Below are 17,643 nucleotides of genomic sequence, written 5' to 3' on the forward strand. Positions count from 1 at the left end.
TAAACCAAGATTGACCCTTGCTGATAAAGATCTTCTGACTGGCTGCCCACTGATTAACTCCTCAAGTTCTGGCGGCAGGCTCGTCATACTTGTGGCGGGGCGGCTGGGGGACTTCAGGAAATTTCACAGAGGTGTGAAGCTGGTGTGCGGCCAGCTTCCGCCCTCTGAGGGGATTTGGCCGACGGACTGCAAGCTGTCTACAATCCGGCTGCGAGAAGCACAGCCTTGCGGCCTCCTAACAGCCTAGACGTCTTCGGCCATCGTCCGGGTCGACTCCTCGGCAGTGGCTTGGGCATTGCTCATCAGCATCAAGCAACTAGTGTCGGCTATCGCGCCCAAGCGGACGACATGGGAACAACAAGTACGCGCATCGGTAGCTAGCTGGTACAACTCTGGAGGATCTGGACGGGTCGCGCACCTTCTTCGCCGCTGGCGACAAACAAGGCACCGCGGTAGATGCTGGCCGCGACCCAGGACAACGAACGTCACAGTCGGTGTGTCAGCGTATTCCGCAATCGGCTGCGTCTGCACCAACACAGAGTGGCCCTGAGGCCGGCGAGCGTTCTGTATAGGGCTGCTTGAATAGACAACTACCAATATTACCCCTGTTTCACCTCACCAGTTTTCTTGTCCACCCCGAAGCGTAGCCGCCCGGATAGACCGGTTCGTTACAGCTCCCAGTGGGAATGGAGCTAATATTTTGAAAGTATTGCGTGTATGAAACTGGCAGTGAACAATCATCAGTGACTAATTAATTGTTTCCCGGTTTTTGTGAGGAAAGGAGCGACTTAACGGGCGAAGATTTCCTACTTGGGCAGAGGTCTCATGTTACAACCTGGAGACATCAGCTACCTTTAGGTGGTATTCGATAAGAAGGTAAAGGATTTGACGATGTCTTATAGAAGAAAATAAAATTCCACTTTTTCTAAGGGAAAATTGTGTTTTCGTTTGTGTCCTTCTGCCGACTAACTTTAAACTCTTATACACCTTTGATTCTGGAGAAGATGTTATAAACGGGTTGAACACACTGTGGTAACTGTTTACGGTACTTTTTTTCCGATCCAGTGGTCGAACCAGAGACTTCTGAAAGTAGTTGGATTTCCACAGGGTATTGATTAGTGGTATAGAAGTCATTATTTTAAACCATCCTCGCTAGTCAGAGCGAGGCTGACGACTCTTATTTAACATGGTAGTATGTATGTAAGGCAGCGTATAGAAATAACACGTGTCCGTCGAGAAACGTTTTCGAGTAAGTCTTTGGAGCAATACGTTGCGTCTTTTTTGTTTCGGGCACCGCACGGCTCAGTGTGCGAAGACGCTGGCCGCTGTCTCGAGGAGGACTTATATATACAATAAACAAAACATCAGTGATGTGGCGTGGATGCTCTCAACACAAGGAGTCTAGAAGAAATAGAGTTTCTCAAAAACAGGCGAAACTCATTCTAGAAGAAAGCGGTATGTATGAGCGGACTAATTGTATGTCCGCATTAAACTCCAACAGTAGAGGATATCAGCGTCCCGCAAGAGTAATAGTACAAAGTCTGAAGCATACATGTGCCGAATTTACTATGAAAGTAGTAGGCCGACCGGTGTGGCCGAGCGGTTCTAGGCGCTTCAGTCTGGGAACGCGCGACCGCTAAGGTCGCAGGTTCGAATCCTGCCTCGGGCATGGATGTGTGTGATGTCCTTAGGTTAGTTAGGTTGAAGTAGTTCAAAGTTCTAGGGGACTGATGACCTCAGATGTTAAGTCCCATAGTGCTCAGAGCCATTTGAACCATTTGAAAGTAGTAGACACATGTAAGACATGAACAATCATGACGGAATTACATAGTTTAATTCATAACACGAGTGACAAGAAAATGCACTTGCATTTCCTGGATGGAAATTATCATAAAGGCATTCACTGTACTGTTAAATTATTGCATTGCTAGTACTTTGTCCAACCACCGTTATTCCTTATTACCTCAAAAATTCTCTGCTGCATTCATTTTGTAAGGGTTTGTGGTTCCTGCAATGAATTTGTCGTCCACTCTTCTCGTATCGCTCTTTTCATCTCACATATGCCTTCAAATTGTCTTCCATTGTGGTAAACACGCCTTGCAAATATCCCCGAAGGTCCTCCACGGGGTTCAGATCTGGGCTACGTGCAGGTCAAGGAAAGACATCGATATCATTATCTTAAAATCACTGTTGCTTGTAACAAAAACACACACAAACGCATACGCATTATCTTGTTGGACCATTAGACTTTTGTCCCCTAAGTCATCATGCATTCTAATCAATTCCGTCTCTTGTATCTCAGGATACATGTTAGAGTTCATTCTAGTGTTTTTATCTTTATCTTTTTTATCTTTAGCGCAGAAGGCTCCCCAAAACATAAAACTTTCACCATCAGGGTTTCTGCTCATTCTTACCTGTTCCGTTCTCAGATCATGTGCATAATACTGAAATCCATGCTGCCCATGAGCGGCTTTCTGCAGTTGTTTCTTGGATGCAAGGTGCTTATTCTTGTCACGTCACAAAATTATCGTACACGTCAGGCAATTACTGGTGCCTGTGAATCAGCAACAAGTTAAGAAGAATAACGGTTTGTGCCCCTTGCTTTGCGCAAAAGGAACCCTTTCTATGCCCCAGATAATTTTCCGTTCTGTCCATATCGTGCGCCAAATCTAACGAAATTATTAGTCATTGCACTTTACAGTTCAACTTCGTGGAAGTTTGGGGATTAGAGAGTCCCATTTCCTTATTCGTAGCGATTATTGCTTTTTCATCATATGATAACTAATTTCCGTGTGGTATTGTCACAGCCGTGGTTTCCCTGTGTAAGTTTCCTATTTGTAGTAGAGACACGTACGCGCACACTGACACCGCACAGAGGCGACTGCCTTTACACCGATTCCACCCTCTACCATCTGAATCGTTGGTATCTTGTTGTATACCGTGCCACTGACGTCATTTGTGATACTACTTGACTGCATTTGTCAGTATACTGGATTTCATACTATTACAAATACGTTTTGCAGAACTATTCCAACCGACAATGTCAATTTTCCTGCAAATATCCATGCTTCTATACCGATTTCCATTACTGTATAAAGAAATATTTTATTTAGTAGAACAGGGAGTGAGTCTTCTTAACAAAGAAGGGGAGTCAGAACAAGACACATCCGCTACTGAAAAGGTTTCCATAGAGATTAACATCACAAAAGTGCTCCCGGTGAATACACCCTGAAATAAAGAATCATGACGAATGAAAGAGTTACAAACGTAGCAACAGCCCTATCGAAGAAGAAAGGGCTTCGTCAAAGAAATTATCCACGCTGTTACAGGAATTGGTTTAGTGAAGTAAGGGAAAATTTTATTCAGTTGAAAGAGAATGTGAAACCCGTGTGAGTTACCCTATGCATTGTACCAATTATCTCGATAAAACTACACTCCGAGCTCCTTTGCTGCACTACTCTAGCTTTATAGCTTTTAAATAGCTCTACCTAAAAGGACTCAAAGCTTCATTCTGTCACAAGTACTACCAGACTGCAGCTCAGGTAGGCTAGCTGGATTGCCCTTTATGGTATCATTGCTCCCGGAAGGCAAAGATCCTAGTTAAGATACTGCAATTGCCCTCATTTGCACCACGTGCTTAAATATAAATAGAAACGGTCTTACTGAACTTCAGTATTCCCAGTCAGCGTTTTCTAGAAATTTCGACTAAGTCTGAGATAACAGCAGAGTCTACAAGAGCAGTGACTATAACGGGAAATGACGAAGATTAGTTATCTAAAACAACAAGTAGCTCTTAATCTGAATAAGACTCGCGGCCAGCCCGAGAGAGGATTCTCAATATCCCTTGTTTGGCTAGTCATATGAGAGATAGATACGACGGTAAATTATCTTGAGTATTGTACACATAAACAACGATTATCGTAAGATGGTAACATTCAATATTTTAAAACGGTGGCACTAATTAGCTTTTTGTTTATTATGATCTGCATTTGAGAGGAATACGAGCGCCTTAATGTTTTCCACGAAAAGCTCTTTAAACAACGATAAGAATTATTATCACAACGAATTTTTTCAAGGATCGTACTTCAGACTGTACCCTCGAAGACCAATTAGCAGGGTGCGAGCCACTGTGCTGAAGTCTGAAAAACAGGATGTATCCAAAATACTTTTGCAGCCTTTTTGCAAAAAGCATTCTGACAAAAACAAAAGAGAAAAGTCTATACATGTTACCTTTTCATTTTTAATCCATATTTATAAAGGGTGTCTTGTCACTATCTCCCCCCCCCCTCCCTCCCCCGTCGGAGGTTCGAGTCCCCCCTCAGGCTCGTGTGTGTGCGCGCGTTGTCCATACCGTAAGTTAGTTTAAGTTAGATTCAGCTGTGTAGGCTTAGGGACCTATAGCCTCAGCAGTTTGCTCCCATAGAACCTTACCACAAATTTCAATTTCGAAACTATTCCTTGAAGTTGATACAGGAACCACAGAACAGCGAAACAAATATATTTCTTAGGGTAAGTATGGTTTCTTACGCTAGAAGATTTACTCAGAGGGTAGTTTAGCATGCTAATTAGATCAGAGGCACTCATAGTAATTGTTTGAATGCGCGACCAATGGCCTGAATGAACGCATTACATCGTCAGAACATTGATTGTTGTGTTCATTCGAAGATTCATGGCTTGTCTGCAACGATATCAGCAGCGACGTTAATTTCACCGACGAAGTATTTTTCTGTTTCCTCAACGATTTCATACACCAACTGCTTCATATCCACCCCTAACTACTCCCCCCCCCCCCCCCCCCAGAGGAAGAAATCCAGACACGTGAGGTTAGGTGACCTGTGTGACCGCGCCACCTCTCCAAATACATCGATTCCCGAACATGTAGCTCACAGGAATGTTAAAATGGGTGGCACCATATCGTGATGAAAGTCCATTGTCTAAAATTCAGAGGTAGATCCTCCAGCAGTTCTAGCACCACGTGTACCAAGACGATGCGATATACTCGTCCGTCGAGGTGTTATGAAAGAATACGTGGCTCAATCAACGTATCACCGAGAATGCCGGCCAACACATGGGCACCGAATCGCTGTTGCTGAGCACGAGGTCTGGTACCTCACGGATTCACAGGTGCCCAATCATATGAAATGTGAATATTTAAACAGTACTCACATTCCCAGTCCCCGACACTGACACAGCAGCACCGCTAAGAAAATGTTCGCTAATATTACAAGTTGAATTCAGAGACCTTATGTTCCTTATCGAAATGTATCTGTTTTGATGCACTCTACCTCCTGTATTAATTTGAACTAATACTTTCAGAACACCCCGGGTAAATAAATCCGAATAATTCTTCGTTTATGAGACATTAACACGTTTTCGAAGTCCCCTGCAAAATGCTACATCTCTAAATTAATAATATCTGATGAATAATTTAACTTCCGTATGTGAGGGCGAATATAGTAATCCGAGGATTAAAATCTGAGGAACGTCCTTGCCATGAAACTTGTCCGCACCTACCTACCCATTTGTCATTGTAAATGTCATCCAGTTCATCTAGAACAATGAACTGAGAAGTGAAGGAGTCCCTTCACGCATTAAACATGTTTTTTTCTTATCTGCAGAGAAAAATGGCAACAGTGCATGGCGGCCAGGATGGTCACCCATCCAAGTGCCGACCACGCCCGACAGCGCTTAACTTCGGTGATCTGACGGGAACCAGTGTATCCACTGCGACAAGACCGTTGCCTCCTGTCACTCTTGCTAAGCAGAAATATTTACCCATCTTAAAATACCTAATTAAAACTATAGTCATACACTGATGGAAAAAAAATTGCAGCACCAAGAAGGCATTGTGCGACATAAACGAAAATGGTTAGGCGTGTTTCTAAATGTGAAAAATTATGTGTATTCAGATTTCACGCCAGTTGCATAAGAGTAGAGCCAGTAACAACACTGTAAAGATGAAAATATGAAATACAAGCTGTAAAGTTCGTGAGCATTATTTCCTTTTGCGACTGGACGGTGATGTACGTCAAGAATGCCTTTAAGGTGACGACGATGCCATTATCAACACTTCCCTGAATTTGAACGAGGTCGTGTAACAGGGCTACGAGAAGCCGGATGTTCCTTCTGCGATACTGCAGAAGGACTTGGCGCGAATGTAGCCACTGTCCAAGGTTGCTAGCACCGGTGGTCACGAGAATGTACGATCGCAAGAAGCCCGATCTCCGGACGGCCACGTGGCACTACAGAGAGGGAAGACAATCTGTTTGGCGTATGTGTGTGGTGCAACGTACTGCATGTCCAGCGGCAATCGGAGCAACAGTTGGCGCCACAGTGACACAGCGAGCTATTACAGATCGTTTACTTCAAGGACAGCTTCGAGCCAGAGGCCCTTTAGCGTACATTCCACTGACCCCAAACCACCGGCATCTGCGACTTCAGTGGCGTCAAGCGAGAGCTCATTGGAGGGCAAGATGGAGACATGTTTTCTGATGAAAGCTCGGTGCCAGTGACTGCCGTGTTTGGATTAGAAGAAGACCAGTTGAGGCCTGCAACCAACCTGTCTGCGTGCTAGACACATTGGACCTACACCTGGAGTTATGGTGTGGGTTGCGATTTCGGATGACAGCAGGAGCACTGTCGTGGTTATCTCACGCACCCTGACTTCAAATTTGTAGTTCTATCTGGTGATTCGACCTGGTGTGCTGCCATTCAAGAATAGCATTCCAGGGGTGTTTTCCAGCAGTATAACGCTCGCCCACATACCGCTGTTGAACTTGCTTACTGCACCATGCCCTGGTCTTTCAATACCCATTTCGCTTTACCTACATATTTCCCTCTTCCCTTTATTACGAAAGAGATATTCTGCCCTATAAACCGATTCCTTCTTTTGTCAAATTGGGGCTTCCATTTATCTTCTGCCCAATTCGAGTCTGATCTCTGGGTAACTGAGTGGTAAAGGGCGGACTATACGTACAGATGTCTTGTGGTCATGTCTCAGTCGGTCCTAGGACTTATCTGTCACGTATCAGTTCTTTCCCCGCTGACAATGACAGTTAATGTGAAAAACGCCAAGTATATCCATGGTTCAGAGTCCACGTCAAACTGTGCGTCGGAGAAAGGTAGCGGCATACAATTTCAAACAGGACCATGACTAGTAAAACACTGAAGTGTTCAAACCAGTCTTCGGAACCGAGGACACTTTCACTTCGGTACAAAGCTACACTGCTAATAAAAATGTTCGTAAAAAGACTTTCTAGTGCTTAAATATATATTTTTCTGAAAGGCGTCTTTTGCTATTACCAGTCCGTATTCTAAATTATTTCTAATTGGGCCATCATTTGTTTTTCTGCTTAACTAGCAAAATTCGTGAACCACTTTTAGTTCATTCCCTAATTTAATTCTCGTAGCATCGCATGATTTAATTCGATTACTCCCCATTAACGTTGTTTCACCTCCGTTGATGTTCATCTTATGGCTTCTTTTCAACACCGTAGTAACAACTCCGACGGCAACATGGAGCTGTCACTACTGTCTGAGATCCATCCCTCCCTCAAGCCCGCAGTACCGATGGCACCGCAGTCTTCAAACTGCTCCCGCGAGAAGGGCTCTGGGAAGAGGCCACGCCCCCGAAGCTGACGTCAACCCATGTGGCGGGACCCGGTGATCTCCGATCGATGTTAGCCTTGCGCCTGCCGCGCGGAGGGCTCATTCCCTTGTGTGCTCGTTTGATGGAATGTTCATTGTACCGGCCACTATCTGTTGACGAGTTAAGCGTCGACCTCCAGCTACGTATGGCCGGCTATCTTCTCTTTGTGTGACATCGAACTGTTGCTGTCTTTACTGTGTTTTTCGTCTGTGTCAGTGCAATAAGCCACATGAATTTTGGTCATAACTGCAGCCGTCTACAGAGACATTATCCGCTTCGTTCGACAGACATTCCTAGACCTTCGTTGTCTCTGGTAGAATTAAAGTGTCATCGACAAACCTCAATGTTTCAGTTTCTCCTTCGGCATCTTTAACTCACGTTCTAGAAGGCTCGAAATGTTTAGTTTCAGAGAAGCTGTTTACGCAGGAAGAAGAAACAGCCCACTGATCCATAAGATTTTACCTTCAATGGCAACGGTCACGAAAGCTTCCAGACATCTATACTTAGTACAGGTCTCTTCGCGGTCAGTGACTTAGCAAGCCTCATAGGGATGGACAGCTCCAGCCAGCATGCGTTGGTTACAGATTGAGGAGGCGAAGCTGAGGGCAGCAGAGGACAACTAGTGGTGCCACAAGTCGCTCAGCGACTCGTGGTGGCACGATAGTCGAGGGCATCGTGCGGCGCCACTTCGCTGCTAGTTGTGGGACCCACACACTGTACCGGCAACTCTGACTGGCGCAAAACCGTAATGGATCACTACAGGAAATGGGGACCATAGGCTGTGCGCGACTCGTGGTGTCACTAATCTCGCGATGGCAGTGCTTGCGTTAACGATAAGTCCCCCTAGAACGTGCTATCGGTTTGACGAACGTCCAGTAGCACGTTTACTACACTGTTCGGTCACATTCATGTGACCACCTGTCAAAAGCCTGAATAACCACCTCTTGCAGTGCGGATCGCTGCGAGACATGTAGGAAGAGAGTCAATGAGATTTTGGAAGGGATAACAATCCGATTCTACACAGAGTACGCCAAAGAATTTTCCCCCTTTCTAACAGCCGCGTACCGCAAGTCTCTAGAGGAACGGAAGGTTCCAAATGATTGGAAAAGGGCACAAGTAGTTCCAGTTTTAAAAATGGGTCGTCGAGCAGATGCGCATAACTACATACTATATCTCTACATACTATATCTCTGACATCGATCTGTTGTAGAATTTTAGAACATGTTTTTTGCTCGAGTATCATGTCGTTTCTGGAAACCCAGAATCTACTCTGTAGGAATCAACTTGGATTCCGGAAACAGCGATCGCGTGAGACTCAACTCGCTTTATTTGTTCATGAGACCCAGAAAATATTAGACACAGGCTCCCAGATAGATGCCATTTTCCTTGACTCCGGAAGGCGTTCGATACAGTTCCGCACTGTCTCCTGATAAACAAAGTAAGAGCCTACGGAATATCAGACCAGCTGTGTGGCTGGATTGAAGAGTTTTTAGCAAACAGAACACAGCATGTTGTTCTCAATGGAGAGACGTCTACAGACGTTAAAGTAACATCTGGCGTGCCACAGGGGAATGTTATGGGACCATTGCTTTTCACAATATATATAAATGAGCTGGTAGATAGTGTCGGAAGTTCCATGCGGCTTTTCGCGGATGATGGTGTAGTATACAGAGAAGTTGCAGCATTAGAAAATTGTAGCGAAATGCAGGAAGATCTGCAGCGGATAGGCACTTGGTGCAGGGAGTTGCAACAGACCCTGAACATAGACGAATGTAACGTATTGCGAATACATAGAAAGAAGGATCCTTTATTCTATGATTATATGATAGCGGAACAAACACTGGTAGCAGTTACTTCTGTAAAATATCTGGGAGTATGCGTGCGGAACGATTTGAAGTGGAATGTTCATATAAAATTAATTGTTGGTAAGGCGGGTACCAGGTTGAGATTCATTGGGAGATTCCTTAGAAAATGTAGTCCATCAACAAAGGAGGTGGCTTAAAAAACACTCGTTCGATCTCTACTTGAATGTTGCTCATCAATGTGGGATCCGTACCAGGTCGGGTTGACGGAGGAGATAGAGAAGATCCAAAGAAGAGCGGCGCGTTTCGTCACAGGGTTATTTGGTAAGGGTGATAGCGTTACGGAGATGTTTAGCAAACTCAAGTGACAGATTCTGCAAGAGAGGCGCTCTGCATCGCGGTGTAGTTTGGTGTCCAGGTTTCGAGAGGGTGCGTTTCTGGATGAGGTATCAAATATATTGCTTCCCCCTACTTATACCTCCCGAGGACATCACGAATGTAAAATTAGAGAGATTAGAGCGCGCACGGAGGCTTTCCGGCAGTCGTTCTTCACGCGAACCATACGCGACTGGAACAGGAAATGGAGGTAATGACAGTGGCACGTAAAGTGCCCTCCGCCACACATCGTTTGGTGGCGTGCGGAGTATAAATGTAGATGTAGATGTACTGACAGGGATGTGGTGCCATACTGATTCCAGCGCCGTAGCCAGCTGTGCAATGTTTCTCGGTTGAGTATCCATGGCGCGGACAGAGCGATCGAGATGCGCCAGTAGATTTTTGAATGGCTTCAAAATAGGTGATTTGTGGCCAGAAGAATGCGGCAAACTCATCACAGTGCTCTTGGAACCATGAACGTACACTGCGAGCTATGCGACACGTTGCATTACCCTGCTCGTAGATGCCATCAGGCTGAGGAAAAGTAAACTGCATGTAGAGGTGGACATGGTCCTCAAGGACAGATGCTTACTTGTGTTGATCTATGGTGCCTACCAGAATGACGAGATCACCCAGGGAATGCCACGAAAACATTCCCCATACCATAATGCTTCCTTCTCCGGTCTCGACCCTTCCGACGATTGTTGCGAATCCGTACACGTCATGGCTGTCTGTTCGATGGAACAAAAAATGTGGTTCACTTGAAAAGTCCACCTGTCCACGATTACTGCTTTCGGTTACAAATTCCAACTTTCATCGCCAATGAACAGCATGGTTATACACTACTGGCCATTAAAATTACTACACCAAGAAGAAATTCAGATGATAAACGGGTATTCATTGGACAAATGTTATACTAGAACTGACATGTGATTACATTTTCACGCAATTTGGGTGCATAGATCCTAAGAAATAAGTACCCAGAACAACCACCTCTGGCCGTAATAATGGCCTTGATACGCCTAGGCATTGAGTCAAATAGAGCTTGGATGGCGTATACAGGTACAGCTGCCAATGCACCTTCAACACGATTATACAGTTCATCAAGAGTAGTGACTGGCGTGTTGTGACGAGCCAGTTGCTCGGCCACCATTGTGCATTCACCGCGAAGTCGGTCGCCAAACACGGATGCGACCATCATGATGCTGTAAACAGAACCTGAATTCATCCGCAAAAATGACGTTTTGCCATTCGTGCACCCAGATTCGTCGTTGAGTACCCCATCGCAGGCGCTCCTGTCTGTGATGCAGCGTCAAGGGTAACCGCAGCCATGGTCTCCGAGATGATAGTCCATGCTGCTGCAAACGTCGTCGAACTGTTCGTGCAGATGGTTGTTGTCTTGCAAACGTCCCCATCTGTTGACTCAGGGATCGAGACGTGGCTGCACGATCCGTTACAGCCATGCGGATAAGATGCCTGTCATCTCGACTGCTAGTGATACGAGGCCGTTGGGATCCAGCAGGGCGTTCCGTATTACCCTCCTGAACCCATCGATTCCATATTCTGCTAACAGCCATTGGATCTCGACCAACGCGAGCAGCAATGTCGCGATACTATAAACCGCAATCGCGATAGACTACAATACGACCTTTATCAAAGTCGGAAACGTGATGGTACGCATTTCTCCTCCTTACATGAGGCCTCACAACAACGTTTCACCGGGCAACGCCCGTCAACTGGTGTTTGTGTATGAGAAATCGGTTGGAAACATTCCTCATATCAGCACGTTGTAGGTGTCGCCACCGGCGCCAACTTTCTGTGAATGCTCTGAAAAGTTAATCATTTGCATATCACAGCATCTTCTTCCTGTCGGTTAAATTTCGCGTCTGTAGCACGTCTTCTTCGTGGTGTAGAAATTTTAATGGCTAGTAGTGTATGAACCTGGCGCCTGCAGCGGAGGCCCATGCGTAGCAACGTTCGCTGAACGGTATTTGAGGGGCACTGTTGGTGGCTCCTTGGTTCATCTGGGCGGTCAGTTTCTGAACAGTTGCACGTTTGTTCGCCCGTTCACCTTTCCGCAGTCGTCGCTCATACTTGTGATGTATGCTCCATGGTGCACCCCAGTTGCCTCGGCGCTCGTTTTGGACAGCGCCATTTTACTATGGACAGTCCACGTTTTGCATTTAAATTTATTCGTGGCAGCTGTTTTCGTTCGGAAGTGAAGGTGTGCGGGAAAAAAACTTCGCACACACTTTTCTCTTCTTCAAAACATTTCAGAGAATGTCTCAAACAGGTTATTTCAAGATGTTGCTCCATTACGATTTGTGACACGACGTTGACACACTACGGTTACACGACCTCTAATTAACACTCCCTGATCACAGTTGACTAGTCTATTGCACGTCTGTTGTTTACAGTTGTTACTGCAAGTTGACACCGTCGTTACTGCGCTAACGTTGCTCATACGCCAGGAATAAACTCAGTCTCAGAAGCTTTTCGATGGAATAACAGCTTTAATCTGCCATGATGTTTTTAATCAGCGCACACTCCGCTGGAGAGTGAAAATTCGTTCTTATAACACACAACGTTTATATTCATCTGACATGCATGCATTTTGCTTATTTACATATCCCTAGCGAATAAAACCACTCACCTTTCGTGAACTGAATGTGTGTTATAAAGCATGATTTTTTTGCCAATTGTCCCACAACCCGCAATATCCCTCTCCATAACTCTCAGTTTACATACCACGGAGTTTAAAAAGACACGAAACCTTTTTTTCCAAATGTGATGACGTTAGTGCGAACTCCGGAAACACTCTACTTTCCGGGTTGTTGATCTCAATGATTAGTCAGCACCTGCGGAGGTGACCTACACTTACTTCATATTCTGGAATGATTGATTCTGTGTGTATACAACGCCCTGCTCTTCAAATACTAGCTAGAAGTTAACATTACATCATCGGGAATGACGTTTCGTTAGAGATAAGGATTTTGCTATTAGGAGGAAATGCTCTTTTAACGAGTCGGACAGAATGCCAGCAGCGTGGAGACGTTTACGACTACTGTTTCTGCAGGCTACCTCCCTCAAACCTCGTGGGGAGCGTCAACACCTGACGTCACTCTGTCCACAGACACTTGCAAGGCGCGTGCAAGTGTGCACGCACAATGGTGTAATTGTCTTAAAACGCCACACTTTCCCTGCGAGCGTTTCGTGCGCCCGTAAACACTCACTCAGCATACAACGTACGAGTAGAACTGAAAACAGGCCAAGAACTAAAAGCAAATACTACATATACCGTTTTGAGCGAGCCGGCGCACTGTTTATGAAGCTAATTCGTTTATGAAGGGATGGGTTTCCTATCCCCTTTCGGTAATCTTGATGAGGTTTTGCATTTTTCTATTACTCACTTTACACGTAGACCAATTTGAAGCCTTTAGAATAATACGGAAAAGCTGCCGGGAACAAAAAGAGTCTTCCGCCCTATTTCAACTTTGATCAGAGACATTCCAGTTTACAACATATGGTCACTATTCCCCTCATGTAAACCTATCCTGTTACTGGAAATTTGAATGAAACTCCATTTTTTCTGTAGTCGAAACTGGACACATTGTTTTAATATTAAGCAGTGCTTTCCTTTCCTGGCATTTATCTGGGCCATATCCAGTGGAAAATACAGTTGGTCCACGAGTGCTTCGTGTAAGAATATCTCTACTTCTCCTCTGAAGAAAAGGAAGTTCAGTATCCGTTTCACTTAAACTGTCACTTCCGCAGTATTTTGATATGCTGTAAGGTATCTAGCATATTTTTGGTATTCATTTTTATTTTTATTCGATTTATCATACTTTACATTTGTACACTGGATACTTTTCAAACAGACGTCTTTAGTAGTCGGTATTTTACGCCACAGATGTTCTGAGTACAACAATGTGATCCTTGGTTGTCAGATGTATTGCCATTGCCATTGCCAGTAGCATTTAGAGAGAAGAAAGTGAGCAAGTCGACTGTTGGTCACGCTACTAAGTGGTTTGGAAATAGCTTGCAGAGCACAAATGGAGAGGACGTCAAATTCTTGAAATGTGATTTGGTAAAGACTGATTTGAGAACTGTGAAGATTTACGAGTAATTTTGTCGCTGCATTTCTTGCTCCTGCGTAATTTGTTGTGAGTTTGAGAAGCAATTTGCGTTTTATTGGTTTGGGTCAGTTAGTTTGACTGTCGAGACGGTAAGATAATCTGTTCAAAGGGCTTGCACTCAGACTCATAGATGCACCACTCCTTTACCATTCTATTACCTAATTTCATGGCAGAGTAATATTTTTCTAATAAGAAATAATTTTTCTTATGATGGTTGTAATTGTCGACAGAAGAGTTTCATTATTCACAGTATAGTTTTTTAATGCTTGTCTCTTCTATATCATTTAGGAAATGCAATATCTTCCACCGCCTCCTCATGAAAATTTTATTTTGTAATTGTAGGTTACTACATTGCACTTCGTGGAACACAATAGCTAAAGCCAAAGCTTAATGTGCTTAGAATAGTTTCATGCCCTTGCATTGCGCTCCGCAACGCTTTTCTATCTTTAGTGGTTTGCTGCTGCGCTGCATTTTCAGTGTTCATCACTTTCGAGAGCAGTGCCGAGTTTTCGTTGCCACAGGTCAGGTAAGTCGTGAAAATTCGGGAGGATCAGTTTAACATTTTAACCGGCAGGACACAACAAGATCATTTACACTTAATCCTTCGTTATCAGGTTCAGTTTAGGTAAAGTTCAGCTCAGACTTCATTTCTTTGTCAGACAGCATTATTATTACAGTGTTTCATTCAATTTTATTTCGTCAGTTTTGGTGCGAAAATGTACAGGACATTTTCAGAGAAACATTTTGGACTTTTATTCTTTCAAAATTAGATTTGTGATTTTATGTAAATTTTTTCTTGTCAGTTTTTTGTGTTTTAAGACAGCAACTCAAGTATTTTTACGTCACGGATTTAAGCACCATTCACTGCACTACACAGTACGGAATTTCACAGGACAGCTTGTTTACGATACAATTCACGTTTTCTGAAGGTTAATTCAAGTGCTGCTACACAGCTTCAGATAGTTTTGTCGACTCATTATATCAGGTGGTGTTTATATAATCACACCAGTGGAGTTGTTCAGGATCTCAGTGCGCGCGCGCGCGCACACACACACACACACACACACACACACACACACACACACACACACACACACACACAAGGTTAAGAATAGGAAACTGGTTCAGTCCAGTTAACAAGAAGAACAAGATCAACATACACAAACTATAACAGTTACAATGTATTCTTGGTCATCATTGCAATACTGAAATTTTCTGGCAGAAAAATCGAAGTATTCTCATAATGGTTACAATGGCTTCACAACAGAGTTACTATACAGGATGTACGAAGTATAAGTGCAGATACTTCTACTGGTGACTAGGATGGTGTTCTGAACAACATTACATCAGAATTTACGTCATTTTCAAACTAATAACTGTAGATATTACATTCTGTATGGTTTTAGGTTGGGTAGTATCTCCAAAAATGAGTGGTAAGGGGAAGCCATGAATGCTTATTTTCCCCTGGTCTGCAGGTCAGCTACTGAACTTTGGACGCATGGATGCAAAACGGTTAATCTAGACAGAGAGGCGTAGTCCATTTAGTGGTGCAGTTATGGCCATGCAGAAAACAAAACATCGTAACGTTTGTGAGAAGATGGTTTGCCACAGAGAAAGAACAACCAACAGTTATGTGTGTATATATTTAGGCACGCTATATAAAATATCTACACTTATACCAGTTACACCCTGTACATGCCGACAAGCCAAAGCATTTTACCACTGCCCTCTGCAAGACGGAATGAAGCCTGGTAGCGTAGGGCATGTGACGTGGTAAGGAAAGTATATAAGTGGGGCAGAGACCAATGGAGAATTGCACAAAAATTGTTGGAATCCCTTAACTCTCAGTCACTGAAGAGCTGAGAATTGCTCTTCTATATTCGAAATCTGATTGCTAAAACTCCACAATCACATCAGAATGTCATGGCTGCCACAACATTCATCGCCCGGTGTCATTTTCACATTGACTCCATGTGGTTATCTACTCCTGCCATGGACGGCCGCCACGTCCATTTCCAGGCTGCAGTCATCAGAGTAAGGACATCACCTGTAACAGCTACTACAATAGTCGCGATCTACACGATACTACCTACTACCTGGACAACAACATGGGAAATGACTACCTGTCGGACGTAGTTTGATCTCTCTGCGACATCCTAGCACCATCCACAGTACCACCAACCACTCACACAGCTATACCATCACTGCCAGCAGCGTCATCAGCCACAGCATCACCGCCAACGGCAGTAGTCATGTCATCGTCAACAGTATCCACAACACCATTAACAACAACACCAGCTACAATGCATGCAATAGTACCCGCAGATAAACATCCTGCGTCCTCTGTCATCCCATAACCTCCTTTCCACACCCAACCTCAATCTATTACAAAAAACAACAAAAGGCCTAGAACAAGTGAACGTCATGGTTAAATCAAAAGGACTCATCCAACCGTATCAGACACCTATGACATGAAGGTCGAAATCACTCACGAACCTCAAAGCCAGTACCTTAAACTTCCTTTTTATCAAGCAATACGATCCAAAATTCCTAAACCCCAATAAACTATTCAGTTACATTCAACTATGCATTGCAGATCCATCTTCTCATCCCCAGGAGACACTCACTCAGTCAGCAAAACCAATGACCCCCATTCCCATTCATCTCTAGTCAGAAGTATCCCCTCTTTTCAAGAAAATCTTCCCACAACACCCCTCACTAACCCTCTGCCAAAGAAACCACAGTCTCCGCAACGACCCTCCACGTTCACAGCAGTAATTAAAAATGTTGATATAGAATATACATGTGAAGAAATTGAAAGTGAAATGCTTTACCAGTAAATAATTTATGTAAGACACTACAAATTCGAAATGAGAGTGGACTTCACTACTCGAAGCGTTTTCAAAATCATCTCACACCACAGACATACTTATAAAAATGGCGCCTTGGTTCACCACAGGAAACATCCTGCATATACTTCTATAACAGAGACACAACTATATCGAGTTCAACGGTGCCAGCAATGTAATGGTCACCTGACCAAAAATTCAAGAACTCAACAACCTGTCCTTAGTGTTACCAACACAACATTCACAAATAAATCCCCAACCTATAATCCTCATTACTTGCAGCTCCTCTGACCAATCTCATCCTACCTATTCTGGGACATAAGAGCAAATCCAAATAGCTTACCAAATTTAATGATTATAAAGAATCCGCCTCGATTGCAAATTGAAACCGGATGTTGACCTAGGTTTCGGCGCGGATAACCACGCCTTCTTCGGAACACACTAAAACTAGGAACTGCCTAAAGAGGCATGTATTAATTTTGGACCATGCCTTTTTAGGCAGTTTGTAGTTTTAGTGTGTTCCGAAGAAGGCGTGGTTATCCGCACCGAAACCTAGTTCAACATCCGGTTTCAATTTGCAATCGAGGCGGATTCTTTATTATCATTAAATTATTCACGATTGCTGACGCGCTGCAATGTTAAAAGTTCTCAGCTTCCCAAATACCTGAACTCATCGATCCCACACACCCTCCATAAAATAAACTCACCTCATCCTCTATCCGCCACTGAGGAACCTTAGGCCTCCTAAATGCCCACCCTCTTGAAAGACCCCATTTCCTACAGCAAATAACTCAAGTCACTTGCACGGGCTTAATACATATCCCCAAAATGAA

General features: G+C 44.1%; 1 protein-coding gene and 1 pseudogene across 1 annotated transcript in view; both read right to left on the bottom strand.

The window, feature by feature from the left end:
* Nucleotides 1-17,643, bottom strand: part of LOC126253167 (TWiK family of potassium channels protein 7) — a 490,190-nt gene that overhangs the window by 68,425 nt on the left and 404,122 nt on the right. The gene's annotated exons all lie outside the window — the stretch shown is intronic.
* Nucleotides 5,626-5,743, bottom strand: LOC126254221 (5S ribosomal RNA; annotated as a pseudogene).

The sequence above is a fragment of the Schistocerca nitens genome, chromosome 4, assembly GCF_023898315.1.
Source record: "Schistocerca nitens isolate TAMUIC-IGC-003100 chromosome 4, iqSchNite1.1, whole genome shotgun sequence".
NCBI lineage: Eukaryota > Metazoa > Arthropoda > Insecta > Orthoptera > Acrididae > Schistocerca > Schistocerca nitens.